At 34.4% G+C, this 20,318-nt stretch overlaps 1 pseudogene; it reads left to right on the top strand.

The window, feature by feature from the left end:
• Positions 1-13,946: 13,946 nt before the first annotated feature.
• Positions 13,947-16,899, top strand: LOC133541803 (uncharacterized protein K02A2.6-like; annotated as a pseudogene).
• Positions 16,900-20,318: the final 3,419 nt, after the last annotated feature.

The following is a 20,318-nucleotide window of genomic DNA, read 5'->3' on the forward strand; positions in this document are numbered from 1 at the left end:
AGTTATGTTTAAATAACTGTCATATTGAGTGTTACAGTATACAGTCATATTGAGTAAAACCTCATTTTTGTATTCGCAAACCATACAAAAAAAACGGTATTGAGTAAAACTCACATGGATTCGATATCACAGGCATTTTTAGACAATTTGCACGTTTGGATTAGGAATTATGTTGGAATACATTTGTATTGCTCTTTTTGCATTATCTCAGCATTTTAAGTACATTACTGTCAAATTGGGTGAAACATTTATTTTTGTTTTTGCAAACCTTACAATTTTTTTTTTCCAATAAAACTCACAAAGATACATTTCTTCAGGCATTTTTATTTTAATTTTGCATGTGTATTTTTGGAGATATGGTTCAAAAACTGTCTTATTGAGTGTGACCAATGTGAGGCCAGTAAAACCAATTTTTTGTATTTGTGAACCTTTCCAAAATACCTAATTCAGGTAAAACTCACATAAAGTCAATATTACAAGCTTTTTTAGACAGATTTCATGTTTGGTTTTGGAGTTATGTTTATGAACCTTTCATATTTAATACGACAGTTATACTGTTATATTGAATAAAAAAACAAACTTGTATCTTTGCAAACGCTGTAAAAATAAATTCTGTAAAAAAACTGCCATTTACTCGCAGCTACGGCTGCCGAACAAAAACCATAAAATTAAAGTAAAACTTTGTAAACCAAATAATGATCAAAAACATTATATTTACAGAAATTTTCATGAAATGTTTTGGGGAGAAATATCGTAATTTTACAGATTTTTACTAAATTATTAAGATCAACCACCTTTAATAAAGTGACGATGCAAACAGTTCTGCAGAAAAATACCTTTATTCTTCAGAGTTTTCCAAATTATTACGATCAACCACCTTTAGTGAAGTGACAATGCTGGCGGTTCCACAGAAAAATACTATTGTTAAACCGATTTTTTCTGAATTGTTAGGTTCAGGGGTGTCTCAATCACTTTACCTGGGGGCCACTGGATGCAGGAACTTGATGCAAGGTGGGTTCGCCTTGCATGAATGCCTAGCCCACCTTAGCAACATAATTACCGCTCTTACCATTTCACCGCGAGACTTTTACTGACCCTCGTGTAGGATTGACCCAAAGTTTGGCCCGGGCGAATATGACACAGTACCGTTGTGAGTTTTTTTGTACGCTCATTCACCAAATCATCAGGATTCCAACTGAGGCGTGTGATGTGCACGGTATTGTCGTACACATGATAGTGACTGCAAGACATACTTGGTCAACAGCCACACAGGTCACACTGATGGTGGCTGTACAAACAACTTTATCACTGTTAAAAAATATGCACCACACTGTAAACCCACATCGAACAAGAATGATAAACACATTTCAGGAAAACAGCCTCACTGTAACAAAACATAAACACAACATAACAAATACCCACAAGCCCATGCAGCGCTGACTCTTCCGGGCTACACCCCTGCTACCACCCAACCCCGCGCCCCAAAACATCACCGCCCCCCTCCGTGCGTTGGTTGAGGTGGGCGGGGTTAGGTGGTGGGGGTATATATTGTAACACATGGAAATCTGGGTATTGTTTCTGTTGTGTTAATGTTGTGTTACGGTGAAGATGTTCTCCTGAAATGTGTTTGTCATTTTTATTTGATGTGGCTCCACACTGTGGTGCATATTTGTAAGATTGTTAAAGTTGTTTGTACGGCCAACGTCAGTGTGATCTGTAAGGCTGTTGACTGTTGATTAAGTATGTCTTGCAGTCACTCATGTATGTCATATTACAGGGAAAAAAATGTAATTGTTAGTTTGAGCATAAAGCTTTTATAAGAGGCTACATATATTTTTCGACTTGAATGTGAAAATACACATAAATACTAAAAAAATTTAATTTAGCTTAAAATTACATATAAAACTGTTAGATTGTTGGTATGGACAAAGACTTTTATATAACAAGCTACATATTTAATTAAAGTTAATTACTGTAATTTTACATGAAATTGAAAGTAATTTGAGAAAACAGAAAATAATATGTATAATTTATTTGGTATTTTTCCGTAACAAAATAGGAATATACATAGTTTGTCATTACTGGCATATTACTTAAAATAACAGGCGGTTTGTTTATTTACAGATAATATCTTCAATTCTAAAGTTCTAAAACCTATTTAAAAAAATTGAAAAATTACAGTAGAAATTTAGAGTAAACTAACCATAAAAATGGGATTTTTTTTTTTTTTACAGTGAACCCTACAAAAGATCATTTTTATACTACAACCAACAAAGATACACATCTGTAGGCATTATTAGCCGTTTTGCATGTGTTGTTTAAAAGTTGTGTTTGAAAACATTTTTATTGCTTTTTTCGCATTATGTCAGGATTTTAAGAACATTATTGTCATATTGAGTAAAACAACTACTTTTTGCATTTCAAAGATTTAAAAAAGCAATCGTTTTGAGTAAAACTCCCAAAGATGCATTATTTCAGGCATTATTAGCCATTTTTCATGTGTGGTGTAGGAGTTATGTTTAAATAACTGTCATATTGAGTGTTACAGTATACAGTCATATTGAGTAAAACCTAAATTTTGTATTTGCAAATCTATAGAAAAACAACTGTATTATAGTAAAACTCACATGTATTCTATATCACAGGCATTTTTAGACATTTTGCACGTTTGGATTAGGAATTATGTTGGAATACATTGTTATTGCTTTTTTCGCATTATCTCAGGATTCTAAGTATATTACCGTCAAATTTAGTTAAAAAAATACTTTTTGTTTTTGCAAACCTTACCAAATGTTTTTTTTTTTTTTCAGGAAAACTCTCGAAGATACATTTCTTCAGGCATTATTAGACATTTTGCATTTCTACTTTTGGAGTTATGTTTCAAAACGTTCATTTTGAGTGTGACCAATATGAGGCCAGTAAAACCTCATTTTTGTCTTTGTGAACATTTCCAAAATACCTGATACTGCTTAAACTCACAATAATTCAATATTACAGGCTTTTTTAGTCAAAGTTCATGTTTGGTTTTGGAGTTATGATTATTAACCTTTTTTTATTTAGTTTGACAGTTATACTGTTGTATTGAGTAAAAAAACTATTTTGTGTCTTTGCAAACCTTACAAAAGATAATTTTTCTAGTACAACTAACGAAAATACATAACTCCAAGCATTATTACCCATTTTGCATGTGTTGTTTAGAAGTTATGTTTGAATACATTTTTATTGCTTTTTTCGCATTATCTCAGGATTCTAAGAACAATTGCTTTCTTCGCATTATCTCAGGATTCTAAGAACATTATAGTCATATTGAGTAAAAAAAACTACTTTTTGCTTTTGCAAGATTTAAAAAAGCATATGTTTCGAGTAAAAGTCCCAAAGATGCATTATTTCAGGCATTATAAGCCATTTTTCATGCGTGGTGTAGGAGTTATGTTTAAATAACTGTCATATTGAGTGTTACAGTATACAGTCATATTGAGTAAAACCTCATTTTTGTATTTACAAACCATAGAAAAACAACTGTATCTAGTAAAATTTACATGTATTCAATATCACAGGCATTTTTAGACATTTTGCACGTTTGGATTAGGAATTATGTTGGAATACATTTTTATTGCTTTTTTCGCATTGTCTCAGGATTCTAAGTACATTACTGTCAAATTTAGTAAAAAAATAATTTTTGTTTTCGCAAACTTTACCAAATGTTTTTTTTTTTTTTCAGGAAAACTCTCAAAGATACTTTTCTTCAGGCATTATTAGACATTTTCCATTTTTACATTTGGAGTTCTGTTTCCAAACTGTCATTTTGAGTGTGGCCAGTAAAACCTAATTTTTGAATTTGTGAACCTTTCCGAAGTACTTGATTCTGGATTTAGGGCTATAACCAGGGACGGCGTGGCGCAGTGTGGAGAGTGGCCGTGCGCAACCCGGGCGTCCCTGGTTCAATTCCCACCTAGTACCAACCTTGTCACGTCCGTTGTGTCCTGAGCAAGACACTTCACCCTTGCTCCTGATGGGTGCTGGTTGGTGCCTTGCATTGCAGCTCCCTCCATCAGTGTGTGAATGTGTGTGTGAATGGGAATGTGGAAGTAGTGTCAAAGCGCTTTGAGTACCTTGAAGGTAGAAAAGCGCTATACAAGTACAACCCATTTATAAGTAAACATTGATTGATTGATTGATTGAAATTCAATATTACAGACTTTTTTTTAGACCAATTTCATGTTTGGTTTTGGAGTTATGATTACAAACCTTTCATATTTAGTATGACTGTTATACTGTTATATTGAATAAAAAAAACTAACGTGTGTCTTTGCAAACCTTACAAAAGATCATTTTTCTGGTATAACTAACGAAAATACATATCTCTAGGCATTATTATCCATTTTGCATGTGTTGTTTAGAAGTTATGTTTGAATACATTTTTATTGCTTTTTTCGCATTATCTCAAGATTCTAAGAACATTATAGTCATATTGAGTAAAAAAAATACTTTTTGCATTTACAAGATTTAAAAAAGCATATTTTTCGAGTAAAACTCGCAAAGATGCATTATTTCAGGAATTATTAGCCATTTTTCATGTGTGGTGTAGGAGTTATATGTCATATTGAGTGTTACAGTATACAGTCATTTTTAATAAAACCTCATTTTTATATTTGCAAACCATAGAAAAACAACTGTATCTAGTAAAACTCGCATGTATTCAATATCACAGGCATTTTTAGACATTTTGCACGTTTGGATTAGGAATTATGTTGGAATACATTTTTATTGCTTTTTTTCGCATTATCTCAGGATTCTAAGTACATTTATGTCAAATTTAGTAAAACATTACTTTTTGTTTTTGCAAAATTTACCAAATGTTTTTTTCTCCAGTAAAACTCTCAAAGATACATTTCTTCAGGCATTATTAGACATTCTGCATTTCTACTTTTGGAGCTATGTTTCAAAAACAGTCGTTTTGAATGTGACCAATATGAGGCCAGTAAAACCTATTTTTTTTATTTTTGAAACTTTCCAAAATACCTGATTCTGGTAAAACTCACATAAACTCAATATTACAGGCTTTTTTAGACAAATTTCATTTTTGGTTTTGGAGTTATGATTATTAACCTTTTTTATTTAGTTTGACAGTTATACTGTTATTTTGGGAAGAAAAAAAAAACTAACTTGTGTCTTTGTAAACCTTACAAAAGATATTTTTTCTAGTACAACTAACAAAAATACATACCTCAAGGCATTATTAGACATGTTGCATGTGTTGTTTAGAAGTTATGTTCAAATACAATTTTATTGCTTTTTTCGCATTATCTCAGGATTCTAAGAACATTATTGTCATATTGAGTAAAAAACTACTTTTTGCATTTGCAAGATTTAAAAAAGCATATGATTCGAGTAAAACTCACAAATATACATTATTTCAGGCATTATTAGCTATTTTTCATGTGTGGTGTAGGAGTTATGTTTAAATATTTGTCATATTGAGTGTTACAGTATACAGTCATATTGAGTAAAACCTAAATCTTGTTTCTGCAAACAATAGAAAAACAACTGTATGATAGTAAAACTCACATGTATTCATTATCACAGGCATTTTTAGACATTTTTCACGTTTGGATTAGGAATTATGTTGGAATCCATTTTTATTTCTTTTTTCGCATTATCTCAGGATGAGATAATGAAATAAGTTCATTACTTTCAAATTTAGTAAAAAAATACTTTTTGTTTTTGCAAACCTTACGAAACGTTTTTATTTTCAGGAAAACTCTCAAAGATATATTTCTTCAGGCATTATTAGACATTTTGCATGTGTTGTTTAAAATTTGTGCTTGCATACATTTTTATTGCCTTTTTCGCGATATCTCGGGATTCTTAGAACACTATAGTGATATTGAGTAAAAAACTACATTTTGCATTTGCAAGATTATAAAAAAGCATATGTTTTGAGTAAAACTCCCAAAGATGCATTACTTCAGGCATTATTAGCCATTTTTCGTGTGTTGTGAAGGAGTTATGTTTAAATAACTGTAATTTTTTACAGAATACAGTCATATTGAGTAAAACTTATATTGTGTATATACAAACCATAGAAAAACAACTGTATCTAGTAAAACTGACATTTATTCAATATCACAAGCGTTTTTAGACATTTTGCACGTTTGGATTAGGAATTATGTTGGAATACATTTTTATTGCTTTTTTCGCATTATCTCAGGATTCTAAGTACATTACTGTCAAATTTAGTAAAAAATTACTATTTGTTTTTGCAATTCTTACCAAATGTTTTTTTTTCCAGTAACACTCTCAAAGATACATTTCCTTAAGCTTTTTTTTAGAATTTTGCATGTTTATTTTTGGAGATATGGTTTAAAAACTGTCTTATTGAGTGTGACCAATGTGAGGCCAGTATTTGTGAACCTTTCCAAAATACCTAATTCAGGTAAAACTCACATAAAGTAAATATTACAGGCTTTTTAAGACAAATTTAATGTTTGGTTTTGGAGTTATATTTATGAACCTTTCATTTTTAGTATGACAGTTATACTGTTCTATTGAATAAAAAAAAAAACTTTTATCTTTGCAAACACTGGAAAAATAAATTCTGTAAAAAAACGGTCATTTACTGGCAGCTACGGCTGCCAAACAAAAACCACAAAATTTAAGTAAAACATTGTAAACCAAATAATGATCAAAAACATTATGTTTACAAAAATGTTCATGAAACGTTTTGGGGTGAAATTCGTAATTTTACAGATTTTTACTAAATTATTAAGATCAACCACCTTTAATAAAGTGATGATGCAAACAGTTCTGCAGAAAAATACCTTTATTCTTCAGAATGTTTCCAAATTATTACGATCAACCACCTTTAGTGAAGTGACAATGCTGGCGGTTCCACAGAAAAATACGATTGTTTTACAGATTTTTTCTGAATTGTTAGGATCAGGGGTGTCTCATTGACTTTACCGGGGACCACTGGATGCAAGAACTTAATGCAAAGTGGGTTCGCCTTGCATGAATGGCTATGCGACTCTAGCAACATACTTACCGATCCTACTGTTTCACCACGAGAATTTTACTGACCCTCATGTAGGATTGACCTAAAGTTTGGGCGGACGATTATGCCATGTAGTCCGTGGTGGGTTTTTTGTACGCTCATTCACCAAATCATCAGCATGCTGACTGAGGTGTATGAAGTGAACGGTATTGTCAAACATATGATAGTTACTGCAAGACTACTTGGTCAACAGCCACACAGGTCACACTGACGGTGGCTGTACAAACAACTTTAACACTGTTACAAATATGCACCACACTGTGAACCCACATCGAACAAGAATGATAAACACATTTCAGGAAAACATCCTCACTGTAACAATACATAAACACAACATAACAAATACCCACAAGCCCATGCAGCGCTGACTCTTCCGGGCTACACCCCTGCCACCACCAAACCCCGCGCCCCAAAACATCACCGCCCCCCTCCGTGCGTTGGTTGAGGTGGGCGGGGTTTGGTGGTGGGGGTGTATATTGTAACACATGGAATTCTGGGTATTGTTTCTGTTGTGTTAATGTTGTGTAACGGTGAAGATGTTTTCCTGAAATGTGTTTGTCATTCTTGTTTGATGTGGCTCCACAGTGTGGCGCATATTTGTAACATTGTTAAAGTTGTTTGTACCGCCACCGTCAGTGTGATCTGTAACGCTGTTGACTGTTGATTAACTATGTCTTGCAGTCACTCATGTATGTCATATTACAGAGAACAAAAATGTAATTGTTAGTTTGAGCTTACACCTTTTATAAGAGGTTACATATATGTTTCGACTTGAATGTGAAAATACACATTATTATTAAAAAAATTTGATTTACCTTAAAATTACATATAAAACTGTTAGATTGTTGGTATGGACAAAGACTTTTATATAACAAACTACATATTTAATTAAAGTTAATTACTGTAATTTTACATGAAATTGAAAGTAATTTGAGAAAACTGAAAATAATATGTATAATTAATTTGGTATTTTTTTGTAAAAAAAAATAGGAATATACATAGTTTGTCATTACTGGCATATTACTTAAAATAACAGGCGGTTTGTTTTTTTACAATTAATGTCTTCAATTCTACAGTTTTATAACCTATTTAAAAAATTTTAAAAATTACAGTAGAAATTTAGAGTAAACTAACCATAAAAATATGATTTTTTTTTTACAGTGAACCCTACAAAAGATCATTTTTCTACTACAACTAACAAAGATACACATCTCTAGGCATTATTAGCCGTTTTGGATGTGTTGTTTAAAAGTTGTGTTTGAAAACATTTTTATTGCTTTTTTCGCATTATCTCAGGATTCTAAAAACATTATTGTCATATTGAGTAAAATAACTAAATTTTGCATTGCAAAGATTTAAAAAAGCAATCGTTTCGAGTAAAACTCCCAAAGATGCATTATTTCAGGCATTATTAGCCATTTTTCATGTGTGGTGTAGGAGTTATGTTTAAAAAACTGTCATATTGAGTGTTACAGTATACAGACATATTTAGTAAAACCTAATTTTTGTATTTGCAAACCATCGAAAAGCAACTGTTTCTAGTAAAACTCACATGGATTCAATATCACAGGCATTTTTAGACAATTTGCACGTTTGGATTAGGAATCATGTTGGAATACAATTTTATTGCTCTTTTTGCATTATCTCAGGATTTTAAGTACATTATTGTCAAATTGGGTAAAACATTTCTTTTTGTTTTTGCAAATCTTACCAAATGTTTTTTTCCAGTAAAACTCACAAAGATACATTTCTTCAGGCATTTTTTTGTAATTTTGCAAGTGTATTTTTGGAGATATGATTCAAAAATTGTCTTATTGAGTGTGACCAATGTGAGGCCAGTAAAACCAAATGTTTGTATTCGTGAACCTTCCCAAAATACCTAATTCAGGTAAAACTCACATAAAGTCAATATTACAGGCTTTTTTAGACAGATTTCCTGTTTGGTTTTGGAGTTATGTTTATGAACCTTTCATATTTAGTATGACAGTTATACTGTTACATTGAATAAAAAAAACTAACTTTTATCTTTGCAAACACTGGAAAAATAAATTCTGTAAAAAAACGGTCATTTACTGGCAGCTACGGCTGCCATACAAAAACCATAAAATTAAAGTAAAACATTGTAAACCAAATAATGATCAAAAACATTATATTTACAGAAATTTTCATGAAACGTTTTGGGGTGAAATATTGTAATTTTACAGATTTTTACTAAAATATTAAGATCAACCACCTTTAATAAAGTGACGATGCAAACAGTTCTGCAGAAAAATATCTTTATTCTTCAGAGTTTTTCCAAATTAATACGATCAACCACCTTTAGTGAAGTGACAATGCTGGCGGTTCCACAGAAAAATACCATTGTTTTACAGATTTTTTCTGAATTGTTAGGATCAGGGGTGTCTCATTGACTTTACCGGGGGGCCACTGGATGCAGGAACATGATGCAAAGTGGGTTCGCCTTGCATGAATGGCTATCCCACCCTAGCAACACTTTTACCAACACTAAAATTTCACGGCGAAAATTTTACTGGCCTTCATGTAGGATTGACCCAAATTTTGACCAGGCAAATATGACACGTAGTACCGTGGTGGGTTTTTTTGTAAGCTCATTCACCAAATCATCAGCATGCCAACTGAGGCGTATGATGTGCACAGTATTATCACACACATGATAATGACTGCAATACATACTTGGTCAACAGCCACACAGGTCACACTGATGGTGGCTGTACAAACAACTTTAACACTGTTACAAAATATACACCACAATGTGAACCCACATCGAACAAGAATGATAAACACATTTCAGGAAAACATCCTCACTGTAACAATACATAAACACAACATAACAAATACCCACAATCCCATGCAGCGCTGACCCTTCCGGGCTACAGCCCCGCTACCACCGAACCCCGCGCCCCAAAACATCGCCGCCCCCCTCCGTGCGATGTTTGAAGTGGGTGGGGTTAGGTGGTGGCGGTGTATATTATAACAAATGAAATTCTGGGTATTGTTTCTGTTGTGTTAATGTTGTGTAACGGTGAAGATGTTCTCCTGAAATGTGTTTGTCATTCTTGTTTGATGTGGCTCCGCAGTGTGGCGCATATTTGTAACACTGTTAAAGTTGTTTGTACGGCCACCGTCAGTGTGATCTGTAAGGCTGTTGACTGTTGATTAAGTATGTCTTGCAGTCACCCATGTATGTCATATTACAGGGAAAAAAATGTAATTGTTAGTTTGAGCATAAACCTTTTAGGAGGCTACATATATTTTTCAACTTAAATGTGAAAATACACACAATTATTAAAAAAAATGGATTTACCTTAAAATTACATATAAAACTGTTAGATTGTTAGTATGGACAAATACTTTTATATAACAAGCTACATACTTAATTAAAGTTAATTACTGATTTTTACATGAAATTGAAAGTAATTTGAGAAAACAGAAAATAATATGTATAATTAATTTGGTATTTTTCTGTAAAAAAAATAGAAATATACATAGTTTGTCATTACAGGCATATAACTTAAAATAACAGGTGGTTTGTTTATTTACAGATAATGTCTTCAATTCTACAGTTTTATAACCTATTTAAAAAAATTAAAAAATTACAGTAGAAATTTACAGTAAACTAACCATAAAAATAGGATTTTTTTTTTACAGTGAACCCTACAAAATATCATTTTTCTACTCCAACAAAGATACACATCTCCAGGCATTATTAGCCGTTTAGCATATGTTGTTTAGAAGTTATGTTTGAATACAATTTTATTGCATTTTTCGCATTATCTCAAGATTCAAAGAGCATTATAGTCATATTGAGTAAAAAAATAAATTTTGCATTTGCAACATTTAAAAAAGCATATGTTTCGAGTAAAACTCCTAAAGATGCATTATTTCAGGCATTATTAGTGATTTGTCATGTGTGGTCTAGGAATTATGTTTAAATAACTGTCATATTGAGTGTTACAGTATACAGTCATATTGTGTAAAACCTAATTTTTGTATTTGCAAATCATAGAAAAACAACTGTATCTAGTAAAACTCACATTTATTCATTATCAAAGGCATTTTTAGACATTTTGCATGTTTGAATTAGGAATTATGTTGGAATACATTTGTATTGCTTTTTTCGCATTATCTCAGGATTCTAAGTACATTACTGTCAAATTTAGTAAAAAAAATACTTTTTGTTTTTGCAAACCTTACCTAATGTTTTTTTTTTTCAGGAAAACTCTCAAAGATACATTTCTTCAGGCATTATTAGACATTTTGAATTTCTACTTTTGGAGCTATGTTTCAAAAACTGTCATTTTGAGTGTGACCAATATGAGGCCAGTAAAACCAAATTTTTGTATTTGCGAACCTTTCCAAAATACCTAATTTTGGTAAAACTCACATAAATTGAATATTACAGGCTTTTTTAGACAAGTTTCATGTTTGGTTTTGGAGTTTTGATTATAAACCTTTCATATTTAGTATGACAGTTATACTGTTATATTGAATAAAAAAACTATTTTGTGTCTTTGCAAACCTTACAAAAGATCATTTTTCTAGTACAACTAAGGAAAATACATATCTCTAGGCATAATTAGCCATTTTGCATGTGTTGTTTTGAAGTTATGTTTGAATACATTTTTATTGCTTTTTTCGCATTATCTCAGGATTCTAAGAACATTATAGTCATATTGAGTAAAAAAATACTTTTTGCATTTGCAAAATTTAAAAAAAACATATGTTCCGAGTAAAATTCCCAAAGTTGCATTATTTCAGGCATTATTAGCCAGTTTCCATGTGTGGTGTAGGAGTTATGTTTAAATAACTGTCATATTGAGTGTTACAGTTTACAGTCATATTGAGTAAAACCTAAATTGTGTATTTGCAAACTATAGAAAAACAACTGTATCTAGTAAAACTCACATTTATTCAATATCACAGGCATTTTTAGACATTTTGCACGTTTGGATTAGGAATTATGTTGGAATACATTTTTATTTCTTTTTTCGCATTATCTCAGGATTCTAAGTACATTACTGTCAAATTTAATAGAAAATAATTTTTGTTTTTGCAAACCTTATCAAATGTTTTTTTTTTCCACGAAAACTCTCAAAGATACATTTCTTCAGGCATTATTAGACATTTTGCATTTCTACTTTTGGAGTTATGTTTCAAAATGGTCATTTTGAGTGTGACCAATATGAGGCCAGTAAAACCAATTTGTTGTATTTGTGAACCTCTCCAAAATACCTTATTCTGGTAAAACCCACATAAATTCAATATTACAGGATTTTTTTCAGACAGATTTCATGTTTGGTTTTGGAGTTATGATTATTAACCTTTCATATTTAGTATGACAGATATATTGTTATATTGAATAAAAAAAACTATTTTGTGTCTTTGCAAACCTTACAAAAGATAATTTTTCTAGTACAACTAACGAAAATACATATCTCTAGGCATTATTAGCCATTTTGCATGTGTTGTTTAGAAGTTGTGTTTGAATACATTTTTATTTCTTTTTTCGCATTATCTCAGGATTCTAAGAACATTATAGTCATATTGAGTAAATAAATACTTTTTGCATTTGCAAGATTTAAAAAAGCATATGTTCCGAGTAAAACTCCCAAAGATGCATTATTTCAGGCATTATTAGCCATTTTTCATGTGTGGTTTAGGAGTTATGTTTAAATAACTGTCATATTGAGTGTTACAGTATACAGTCATTGTTGTAATGTTAATGTGCCATTTTTGATCAGGCCGCACCGTGACCACCACTAGGGGGTTCAGGCGGGTTCCTAGGCAACGGGGCGAGTAGTGTTTTTTTAGCTGTAGAGCTAATGGCTTTGTATAATGTATCTGTGTGCTGATCTTCATTAAAAGTTCGAGTTGAGCATTATAAGGAGTAAGTCACTTTACTACATTGGCGACGGGGATGGCATAAAAAAATCAAGACATCAATGGCGTTGTTTGGAAATTTAACGGAGTTTGACCAAGCTAAGGATGATTGGCAACAGTATGCTGAACAACTGGACTTTTACTTCGTGGCTAACAAAATCACAGACGAAGGACAAAAGAAGGCAATTTTCCTGAGTTCGTGTGGGGCCAAAGTATATGCAGTGTTGCGAGATTTGTGCCAGGCCGGTAAGCCGGCGGAAATAGCCATGACATTGATGGAGATGTTTCAGAAATTAACGGATCACTTCGCGCCGAAACCCAGTTTGATTGTGGAACGATTCAAATTTCATTCCAAATTGAGACAACAAGGTCAGTCCATTCCTTCATTTGTCGCGGAGCTAGGAGGCTCACGGAACATTGCAAATTTGGAACTGCATTAGATGACATTCTTAGAGACAGACTCGTGTGTGGTATCAACGATGATCGCATCCAACGTCGTTTGTTGTCTGAGGATGATGAAAAATTGACTCTGGCACGGGCCATTGACTTGGCCACATCGATGGAAACAGCATCCAAGGACCTGGCGGACTTGCAACTAACTGGGGCAGATGGAACGGTCCACAAAGTCCAGTCAGGAGCAGATCGGCGAGTCCCACTGAGTGGCTGTTTCAGGTGCGGTGGTAGTCATGGGCCGACAGACTGCCGGTTCGTTGATGCAGTTTTCCATAATTGCCACAAGAGGGGGCACTTGGCCAGAAAATGTCATAGTGCCAGGCATATAAGGAAACCTGAAGGACCAACATCAGGTGCAACTTACAGGTTGGTAAATGAGACCGAAAATGTAGAATATGCACACACACTCTATAACCTAACTATGGAGGAGAAAGTGGAACCATACAAAGAGCACATACAAATAAATGGACATGACGTTGAATTTGAAATTGACACTGGAGCAGGCATGACGATAATTACTGAAGACACATACCAAAAGATGGGGGGAGGAAGACTCCAGCAAACACATGTGGAACTATACACCTACACCAAAGACAAGGTGGGAGTGTTAGGGAGACTGCATGTGCAAGTCAGCTACAGAGGGCAGGCTAAACAATTACCATTACTGGTGGTAAAGGGAGAGGGCCCAAATCTCATGAGCAGAAATTGGCTGAAAGCAATTACAATAGATTGGAGCACTGTATTTAGCCTAAGGTTAAGTATACAGCAGGACTTAGATGAGCTACTCACGAGACATGAGGATGTTTTTAAGAAGGAACTGGGTACGTTAGTCGGGGCCTCAGCAAAAATCTATGTTGAGCGAGATGCCAAGCCAAGATATTTCAAAGCTCGACCACTGCCATATGCACTAAAAGACAAAGTTGAGGCTGAATTAATGAGGCTGGAGAAGGAAGGCATTCTTGAACCCGTGAACTTTTCGGAGTGGGCCGCCCCCATTGTGCCCATCATAAAACCGGACAAAACAACTAGAATCTGTGGGGACTATAAAGTCACTGTAAACCCCGTGTCAAAATTAGCTAACTACCCAATCCCGAAAACAGAGGACTTGTTAGCAGCATTAGGAGGTGGACATTTTTTTACAAAACTGGACATGTCTCAAGCCTACCAGCAACTCAGGTTACATGAGGACTCAAAGAAGTTCACCACAATAAACACACATCGAGGACTATACCAGTACACAAGATTGCCGAATGGGGTGTCTTCGGCACCAGGCATTTTCCAGCGCACCATGGATGGTCTATTGCAGGGACTGCCTCAAGTAGTGGTGAGAGTGGACAACATTTTAGTAACAGGGAAGGATGATGCTAGCTACTTAAAAAATCTCGGAGCGGTGCTTGAGAGAATTGCAGCTGCAGGCCTTCGCTTGCGAGAACAAAAATGTGTGTTTATGGCACCCGAGGTAGTGTATCTCGGTTACAAAATCAACTGCAACGGCATCCATCCAGTGGCGGACAAGGTTGAAGCCAACTGACCAGACACAGTTGAAATCGTTCCTTGGAATGCTAAATTACTATCACAGATTCTTGCCAAACATATCCACCATCTTGGAGCCTTTACACGAACTGTTGAGAAAGGGAAATGCGTGGAAATGGACGACGAATCAGAGTCAACCATTCGAGGCAGCAAAAAAGTGTCTCCAATCTGATAAATTATTGATACACTTTGATGACGGAAAGCCACTTTATTTGGCCTGTGATGCTTCGCCATATGGTGTGGGAGCCGTTCTATCGCATCGTTTCCCAGATGGTTCAGAGAAGCCCATTGGATACATGTCACGTTCACTAACAGTGGCTGAGAGGGGTTACTCTCAATTGGAAAAGGAGGCACTAGCCATCATGTTTGGCCTAAAAAAATTTCATCAATACCCTTTGGCAAGCACTGCACCATTGTCACAGATCGCAAAACGCTACTGGGTCTTTTGGGTGAGAGCAAAAGCATTCCACAGTTGGCGGCAGCCAGAATGCAGAGGTGGGCCTTGCTTTTGGCAGCTTATGAATACACCTTAGAATACAAGGAAGGCTCGAATCATGGCAACGCTGATGCTTTGAGTCGACTCCCATTACCAATCATGCCCAGCAGTACACCACGCGAGGAAGAGGTAATAATACTGATGGAAAACATGAATGGCACACCGTTGCAAGCCAAGCAGATCCGGGACTGGACCAGACGAGATCCGATTTTGTCCAGAGTGCAACAATGGCTGTTACATGGTTCCTGGCCCAAGGTATGTACTGATCCACGAGTGTGGAAGATGGCTGCCTTCTGTGGGGTACAAAGGTGGTAATACCACCTCCAGGTTGGCAGGTGATGACGGAAGAGCTACATGCAGCTCATCCAGGGGTCTCAAGGATGAAATCCCTAGCCCGGAGTTACGTGTGGTGGCCCCACATGGATGAGGAGTTAGAGGCAGCAGTGCGCAGATGCCATACATGTCAAGCTAACCAGGCCACACCTCCGGCCGCGCCGCTACATCCCTGGGAGTGGCCAAATCAGCCATGGATGAGACTACATTTGGATTTTTGCGGGCCCATTCTAGGAAAAATGTTTCTGATTGTCATCGATGCTTACTCCAAGTGGATGGAGGTCATCCCAATGCAGTCCATAACCTCTTCATAACTATTGAGAAATTGAGAAGCATATTTGCCACTCATGGCATCCCAGCAAGTCTGGTTACAGACAATGGGCCAAGTCTGGTCAGTGCAGAGTTTGAACATTTCCTCAGAAAAAATCGCGTAAAACATGTAACAACAGCCCCATACCACCCGTCCTCAAATGGCTGTGCGGCGCGTGCTGTACGGGTCTTCAAGGAAGCCATCAGGAAGATGGGGGAGGGAATTGTGGAAAAAAAGGTGTCGAGGTTCCTGTTTAAATACAGATCAACTCCTCAGACTACAACCGGCACCACACCTGCGGAGCTGCTAATGAACAGGAGATTGCGAACGCAGCTGGACATGGTCAGGCCAGCACTGTCAGACAAAGTGAGCTCAAACCAGAAAAAACAAAAACAGAACCATGACAAAAGGGCCACGGACCGAGTGTTCACAGACTGTGAAGCCGTATACATACGAGGATATGCGGGCCAGAAATGGATTCAAGCAAGACTCGTGGAGAGGACTGGTCCAGTGTCTTGGACAGCAAAAACTCAAGATGGCAAGCTGGTGAGAAGACATCAAGATCAGATCCGTCCACGTTATGATCAGAAGGAAACTCTTCGTGAGACATCCGAGGACAGTTTTCCAGAGGATTTCCATTCAGCACCACCAGGAGCAGTTGATCAGGAACCAGTTGATCAGGATCTTGTTGATCAGGAACCAGATGAGCCTGAACCAGGTGATCAAGCACAGGATGCAGAAGTGGGAGTCAGGGGCACCGCTCGCCAAAGGAAACCTCCATCATATCTCAAGGACTATGTTTTCACACAGACTCAGTGATTTCTGGGGGTTGTGTATTACACTAAGAGGGGACTATGAATATTTGACTGGACTATGGGTGGAGGGAATTTTGTAATGTTAATGTGCCATTTTTGATCAGGCTGCACCGTGACCACCACTAGGGGGTTCAGGCGGGTTCCTAGGCAACGGGGCGAGTAGTGTTTTGACAGCTGTAGAGCTAATGGCTGTGTATAATGTATCCTTGTGCTGATCTTCATTAAAAGTTCGAGTTGAGCATTATAAGGAGTAAGTCACTTTACTACAGTCATTTTGAGTAAAACCTAAATTTTGTATTTGCAAACCATAGAAAAACAACTGCATCTAGTTAAACTCACATTTATTCAATATCACAGGCATTTTTAGACATTTTGCACGTTTGGATTAGGAATTATCTTGGAATACATTTGTATTGCTTTTTTCCCATTATATCAGGATTCTAAGTACATTACTGTCAAATTTAGTAAAAAAATACTTTTTGTTTTTGCAAACCTTACCAAATGTTTTTTTCCAGGAAAACTCACAAAGACACATTTCTTGAGGCATTATTAGACATTTTCATGTGTATTTTTGGAGTTATGTTTCAAAAACTGTCATATTGAGGGTGACCAATGTGAGGGCAGTAAAACCTTTTTTTTGTATTTGTGAACCTTTCCAAAATACCTGATTCTGGTTAAACTCACGTAAATTTAATATCACAAGCTTTTTTAGACAGATTTCATGTTTGGTTTTTGAGTTATGTCTATAAACCTTTCATATTTAGTATGACAGTTATCGGTTATTTTGAATAAAAAAAACTAACTTGTGTCTTTGCAAACCTTACAAAAGATAATTTTTCTAGTACAGCTAACAAAAATACATATTTTTAGGCATTATTAGCCATTTTGCATGTGTTGTTTAGAAGTTATATTTGAATAAATTTTTATTGTTTTTTTTCGCATTATCTCAGGATTCTAAGAACATTATTGTTACATTGACTGAAAACCTACTTTTTGCATTTGCAAGATTTAAAAAAGCATATGTTTTGAGTAAAACTCCCAGATGTGTATTATTTCAGGCATTATTAGCCATTTTTCATATGTGCTGTAGGAGTTATGTTTAAATAACTGTCATATTGAGTGTTACAGTATACAGTCATATTGAGTAAAACTTAATTTGCAAACCATAGAAAAACAACTGTTTCAAGTAAAACTCAAATGGATTCAATATCACAGGCATTTTTAGACATTTTGCACGTTTGGTTTAGGAATTATGGTGGAATACATTTTTATTGCTTTTTTACGCATTATCTCAGGATTCTAAGTACATTACTGTCAAAATGGGTAAAACATTACTTTTTGTTTATGCAAACCTTACCAAATGTTTTTTTCCAGTAAAACTCACAAATATACATTTCTTCAGTCATTATTAGACATTTTGCATGTGTTTTTTTGGAGTTATGTTCCAAAAACTGTCATGTTGAGTGTGACCAATATAAGGGCAGTAAAACCTATTTGTTGTATTTGTGAACCTTTCCAAAATACCTTATTCGGGTTAAACTCACATAAATATAATATTACAAGCTTTTTTAGACAGATTTCATGTTTGGTTTTGGAGTTATGTTCATAAACCTTTCGTATTTAGTATGACAGTTATACTGTTGTTTTGAATATGAAAAACTAACTTGTGTCTTTACAAACCTTACAAAAGATAATTTTTCTAGTACAACTAACAAAGATACATCTCTCTAGGGATTATTAGCCATTTTGCATGTGTTGTTTAGAAGTTATTATTGAATACATTTTTATTGCTTTTTTCGCATTATCTCAGGATTCTAAGGACATTATTGTTATATTGACTGAAAACCTATTTTTTTGCATTTGCAAGATTTAAAAAAGCATGTTTCGAGTAAAACTCCCAAAGATGTATTATTTCAGGCATTATTAGCCATTTTTCATGTGTGGTGTAGGAGTTTTGTTTAAATAACTGTCATATTGAGTGTTACAGTATACAGTCATATTGAGTAAAACCTAATTTTGGATATGCAAACCATAGAAAAAAAAATGTATCCAGTAAAACTCAAATGGATTCAATATCACAGGCGTTTTTAGACATTTTGCACGTTTGGATTAGGAATTATTGTAGAATACATTTGTATTGCTTTTTTTTGCATTATCTCAGGATTCTAAGTACATTACTGTCAAATTAGGAAAAACATTACTTTTTGTTTTAGCAAACCTTACCAATTTTTTTTTTTTTTCCAGTGAAACTAACAAAGATATATTTCTTCAGTCATTACTAAACATGTTGCATGTGTATTTTTGGAATTTTGTTTCAAAAACTGTCATCTTGAGTGTGACCAATATAAGGGCAGTAAAACCTATTTTTTGTATTTTTGAACCATTCCAAAATACCTGATTCGGGTTAAACTCACATAAATTCAATATTACAAGCCTTTTTAGACATATTTCGTGTTTGGTTTTGGAGGTATGTTTATAAACCTTTTATGTTTAATATGACAGTTATCTGTTATTTTGAATAAAAAAACTAACTTGTGTGTTTGCAAACCTTACAAAAGATATTTTTTTCTAGTACAGCTAACAAAGATACATATCTCTAGGCATTATTAGCCATTTTGCATGTGTTGTTAAGAAGTTATTATTGAATACATTTTTATTGCTTTTTTCGCATTATCTCAGATTCTAAGAACATTATTGTTACATTGAGTAAAAAACTACTTTTACATTTGCAAGATTTAAAAAAGCAAAGATGTATTATTTCAGGCATTATTAGCCATCTTTCATGTGTGGTGTAGGAGTTATGTTTAAATGACTGTCATATTCACTGTTACAGTATACAGTCATATTGAGTAAAACCTAATTTTTGTATTCGCAAACCATAGAAAACAACTGCAGCTAGTAAATCTCAAATGGATTCAATATCACGGGCATTTTCAGACACTTTGCACGTTTGGATTAGGATTTATGGTAGAATACATTTTTATTGCTTTTTTCGCATTATCTCAGGATTTTAAGTATATTAATGTCAAATTGGGTAAAAAAATACTTTTTGTTTTTGCAAACCTTACCAAATGTTTTTTGTTTGCAGTAAAACTCACAAAGATACATTTCTTCAGGCATTATGAGACATTTTGCATGTTTATTTTTGCAGTTATGTTTCAAAAACTGTCATATTGAGTGTGACCAATACGAGGGCAGTAAAACACATTTTTTGTATTTCTGAATCTTTCCAAAATACCTGATTCTGGTTAAACTCACATAAATTAAATGTCACAGCCTTTCTTAGACGGATTTCATGTTTGGTTTTGGAGTTATGTTTATAAACCTTTCATATTTAGTATGACAGTTATACTGTCATATTAAATAAAAAAAAATAACTTGTGTCTTTGCAAACCATACAAAAGATAATTTTTCTAGTACAAC

Source organism: Nerophis ophidion, linkage group LG23 (assembly GCF_033978795.1).
Source record: "Nerophis ophidion isolate RoL-2023_Sa linkage group LG23, RoL_Noph_v1.0, whole genome shotgun sequence".
In the NCBI taxonomy this organism is placed as follows: domain Eukaryota; kingdom Metazoa; phylum Chordata; class Actinopteri; order Syngnathiformes; family Syngnathidae; genus Nerophis; species Nerophis ophidion.